At 39.2% G+C, this 5,559-nt stretch overlaps 1 pseudogene; it reads right to left on the bottom strand.

The window, feature by feature from the left end:
• Positions 1–915: 915 nt before the first annotated feature.
• LOC102817212 overlaps positions 916–5,559 on the bottom strand; it is a 72,397-nt pseudogene continuing 67,753 nt past the window's right edge.

Raw genomic sequence — 5,559 nt, 5'->3', positions numbered from 1 at the left:
ATATAGCTATATATATAGCTAAATCATATACCGCATATAGCAGATGTGCTTAATCCTTGGTGGAGCATTTTACCATATTAATTTAATGTGTAAAATAAAGCAAATTGCTTTGCGAACCTATGAGTGTTAGAGATGAACCCTGATATCCATAAAAGACACACGGTAAGACTAAATTACTTCAGCAAGGCAAAATTTACTTCTGCAGAAGGGTGCATGTGTGAAGCTATACAGGAACAAGCTATTAAACAAATCAGGTGGGCAGTCCACTTGAGTTTTATCCCTTGGTGGCTGTGTACGTGGAGTCGGTTCCGACTGATAGCGACCCTGTACAGGGTTTCCGAGGTTGTAAATCTTTATGGGAGCAGAAAGCCTCATCTTTATCCCATGGCACAGCTGGTAGTTTTGAACTGCTGACCTTGCAGTTCACAACCCGATTCATAACCATTACGCTACCAGAGCTTTTTACACAAGTCTCAAAGGCTGTATGTCACCCCATTGGCAAGGTCTTTCACTGCGCAGTCTTGTCCTTGTTGTTGTTATTAAGTGCCATCGAGTCGGTTTCGACCCATAGAGACCCTGAACAGGGTTTCCGAGGCTGTAAATCTTTACCAGAGCAGATCGCCTCATCTTTCTCCCGCGTCTTGTCCTTACCGGTTGGCTAATTCAAATTTCTAAGGCATGCATTCTTCTTCTTACTCACTTCAGGAAGTAGTAAGAAGTAAAAGAAAGGCCATAAAGTCCCTAATCACTTCAGGAAGTAGCAAAATGTAAAAGAAAGGTCACCCAAATACAATAAACAGAATTACAATAATTTTGAAGAAAAGATGATCATTCCCACAATTCCCCTTTTACTTAATAGACTTCATTCTTTTCTTCAAACTCTGCAAGGGGACATTGACTTTGGTGTTTGTATGTTTATAAGTGAAAAGGGTTATTTTGGTATGGAGGTGGGGATTGTTTGATTAAGTCTGGTTCTTCAAGTTTTAGAACTAATCCTCTTTTACAAGGTATAAATCAACATCCCATTCATGTTAAAATGCCAAATATGATCATTAGAGAGGTGAGGATGGAAGTCATAAGCTCCTTCCATTTTTCCAAACAATTGTTCCATGAGACTAGAAAAGGGGTTATCTATGCCTGAGTTATCAGCAAGTTTATTAGATAAGGTGGTCAGCCCTTGTAATGCTTTGGTAATGGTACCATCAGGAGCTGTGTTATCGGGAAAGTACAGCATTGGACTCCGATCATAACACATACTCCTCCTTTTCCTTCTAAGATCGTATCTAGGGCTAACCTATTTTGCCAGGCCATTTTGCTAGTAGGTCCTAATTGCTCTGCCATTCCTTTTATAGTGTCCCTGGTATAATTTATAAATCTTTGATGATTATAATAGATGTAATTAATACAGTCCACATTTTTGTTAATGGTTGACCACCTGAATAATACAGATTCAAATCCTGCTATTTGGTTTCTAGTTTTAAACTTATTCAGCACTCCCCTGGGTCTCCCAATGGTGTCAATATAGATGTAAGGGTTAAAGCAACCTTAGGGAGTAGCTACACTCTTTGGGGTTCCGTGTTTTTCTACTGACCTTGTGATTGGTCTGAATGCCAAGGTGAAAAGATGGCCAATTGTACTAGGGCACAAGTGTCACTCTGCTCTTCCGGTAAAACTTCAAATAGTTGCTTCCCACAGTACCACCAAATGTCTGCTTGCTGAAGGGTAAAGGCAGACTGATTCTGGAGCTGCTCAAAAGGCCTACACTCACTACATCCTGTTAGGTTTTCCAGGAAAGTCAAATTCTCCCTGAACCTATAGAGGCACAAGGTGAAATTGTCATTCAAGGCCAGCAGCCTAATGGTCCTCAGAGTGGGGGGGTGGGGGGCTGAACTGCAGGACCCCTAACTTCAGGGAACAACAGTGACAATGATTAGCAAGTTTCATTGACCCCACTGTGGGGTCTTAGAAGATAGAAATCATATAGTACATGCCCTTAGGATCCAATGACCATCCTAGTGGAAAGGGAATAATTTGGGCTTCTGGTCTTCATGTTGCACATGTGTAATGGTCACTTTTGTTTAGGGTACAATGGTCACTTTTGTTTAGGGTACAAACAGAATATTTAGTCCATTCCAGCCAGGCATTCACATCTTTATACCCTGTTTGTATTGCTACAGTTTGTTTCAGGTCTTTTTCCTCAGTCACTTGTATTCTGTTAGGGTCATTTTCAGCCCCCAGGGTCCCGTCTAGAGATGTGGGCACTGATTCTATAGGCCTGGATTGCTACTCTTGGCTCCCTATCGCTGACAGTGGGGACATTAATTGAGATGAGCACCAGGTCCTTTAATTTCCTGCAGGATAAAACTTGGCAAACACCTAATTTGATGATTTGAAGGAGCGATGCCATAGTTAAACATTTACTATCAGCTTGACTGGCTGGTCAAAGACAAAAACCCTTTGCACTTCTCCCTTGGTAATGAGACATTTTAAGGACCTCTGGTAGCGTAGTGGTTACGAATCGGGCTGTGAACCGCAAGGTCAGCAGTTTGAAACTACCAGCTGTTCCGCGGGAGAAAGATGAGGCTTTCTGCTCCCGTAAAGATTTACAGCCTTGGAAACCCTGTGTAGGGTCACTATGAGTCGGAACCGACTTGACAGCACTAGACAACAACAACAACAACAATGAGACATTTTAGCTGTATCAGCTTCCAAACCTAACCCATCTTGTCAGGGACAGATTAGAACTCCTGGGCCCTAGGCCTCTCTTCTCTGGCTTCATAACCACCCCTGTATCCTGAGTTCTTAACCACCCCTGTATCCTGAGTTCTTTCCTAAACAGGGATCAAGGAAGTGAGTACGACATTTCTAGTCTAATAAGGATAGTAATACTGAGAAGAACAGCCTTGAGACAAAGATAAGGATACTAAGACCTTAAAATGCTGATTGAAGCAGCTGGCCACAGGCACATAATCCATGAAGATAATACCTAGAGCAGACAGCTGCAGAAGGCACTCCATTTCCAATAAGCCTGCATCCCTTTGCTAAAAATTGATGAACATTGAACATACCATTCCTCCTAATCAATATGTATCAGCCCACTCTTAGAGGGATAGACCCCATACCTTTATAAGGTCCAGTGCACCCCAGTTCAACCAGAGGTGTATGACAAGGCAGCCTCTTAGATTCTTTTCAGGGTCACTTTGAGAGGTTCCCTAGGCAAGGGAACCTACCGGTAACTAATTTAAGTTAACCTACCCGCAACTACTTTTTCTTTGGGGAGACTCCTTTTTCACCCGTCCCTTTACTTGACTATAATTAGTCCACTCCTTCTCCATGGTCCATGGTCTAGACAGCTGTTTCAATGGTCAACCACACCTGGGATGGGCCCTGCCCATTTGGCTGGAGTCTGTCTTCTTTCCAGGTCTTCATCACATCAGGTCTCCCTGTTAAAAGTGATGAATGGTGAATTTCAAGGGATGTTCTTTTAATGTCTACAGCACAATGTCCTTTTCCTCTTCTTAACAAGATGAAATGTACATGTACAGAGTGGCCCAAATTTTAACAAAATACTTTTTCTACACCAAATATCTTTTTAAAACCATATCATGTCCTCAGAGGATCTGAAACATTAATACAAAAATAAAACACACACAACATCTTGAGCAGTGCACAATTTTTAAATTAGCTATCACACCAGCCAAACAAATCCTTAACCACCTTTTAAATGGATTAATTTATACCATTTTACTGCAGAAAGGATATGAAAGATGCTAAAACAGAACAAAACAACTTATCAGTGCCCAATTCACATTTAAGTTTCAACTTGTATGTGCAAACTTAGAATTTTGCACTGTGAGCTCAAATAGTTTATGTCTACATTTATCTTAAGAATTATATTTGAAAAACTAACATACCTAAAACCCAAATAACAACAACAAAAAAAAATCATTAGGCCCTTTATTACTGACTGCAGACACTTTTTCCCTTCTATTGTTTTCTATGGACCACCTCTCCCATTTTTTTTGTTTTGTTTTTCAGTTACATGTTGTACATCAATTTCATAAAATACAGAGTTCGAGGAACTCAATATAAGTCACATGAAACTTCAGGACACATCATCCTACTCCTACTTCTTCAGGTCTGCAAAGCAAAAGAATGACTACATCCTTGCTATAGAACCTTTGTATATACAATTAATATAATTTAGGACATGAAACTTTCAATGGTATCCATAGTTAATCATCAATCACTTTACAAATGCTACTCCTAAACCCCCAAAGCCTCTGAGGGTCTCAGATGCCATCGCATTTTGTTGCATAGTCTCTTAGCTTTCCCTAATAATATGCATTTTGTGAGCTTTCCCTAATAATATGCATTTTGTGAAAGACTCAAAAAACTTGATTTGTTTTCATTTCAAATCACAATCAAGTTTGTGGGTGAGAGCAGAGAAACACATTGATGGGAAATTGAAGTGAGAAAGCCAGAAATGACATTTAAAACGTTGTTGTTTGAAAACAGAATAACAAAGAATATAAAATCTGTCAAGAAAGAAATGTGCAATTAAACATGTTTGGTAAATAGGTTTTTCTATACGATGTCAAAATTAGTAATTGGTTACTTGAAAAATACTCTTTGGGTGGATACTTCTGATACAGCAAGTAACTGGCTGATGCACTTCCAGATTTCTAATAGATGATTGTATGCAGTATTGTACTAGATTATGTTAAAGCACAGGTTTATGTTTTAGTGATAAATTGGTAAAGATAATTGTTATAATTTTTATATCAACCTAGTTTCCTGCAATCTATTTCCTTGACATACTTATTTATTGAAAAACAATTTGTTCCCTAGATAATTTGCATAAGGGACACCTTCCCATCATTTATGGCCTAAGGTTTTATCTACCTGCCTAACATTAGACTGTCCACAAGTGTTGGCTCACATGTGAGAGTTATAAGCCTCTTTGCTATCTCAGACTTACCCAGATCCTTTTCCAAATAGCAGGTTACCCTAAAAAAAGTGAGCAATCTCAACCATGAACTTTTCATCATTTTATAAAAAAAAAAGATTGTCTTAAAGTACAATTACAAACTCGAATCTTTCAGAGAAGAACTGTGCTCCATAACTGTTTTCTTTCTTTTATAATGAAATTATTAAAATTACTCAAAGGGGTTGTAACTCATGTAGCTGGTGAACATTCATCCTGCTGCCTTTCAATCTAGATCCATTGCCATCTAGTCAATTCAGACTCATAGAGACCTTATAGGATAGAGTAGAATTCCCATTGGGTTTTCAAGGCTATAAATATTTACAGTGACAGACTGCCTCATTGTTCACATGCAAAGTGGCTGTTTGGTTCAAATCACTGAACTTTCAGCCCAGGGTTTAACCGCTTCACCACCTTTTGATTCTTAAAGTTTTAAATGCTTGATTGTTCAGAGGTAGATCAGCAGCCCTTTCTTCCTAGGTACCTCTGGGTAAACTAGAACCTCCCTACTTTCTGTTAGCAACTAAACATGTTAATCATAAATTATTTGCACCACCCAGGGACTATGGTTT

This window comes from Chrysochloris asiatica, unplaced genomic scaffold, assembly GCF_000296735.1.
Source record: "Chrysochloris asiatica unplaced genomic scaffold, ChrAsi1.0 scaffold00024, whole genome shotgun sequence".
Lineage (NCBI taxonomy): Eukaryota > Metazoa > Chordata > Mammalia > Afrosoricida > Chrysochloridae > Chrysochloris > Chrysochloris asiatica.
This window is presented reverse-complemented; position numbering and strand designations above follow the sequence as displayed.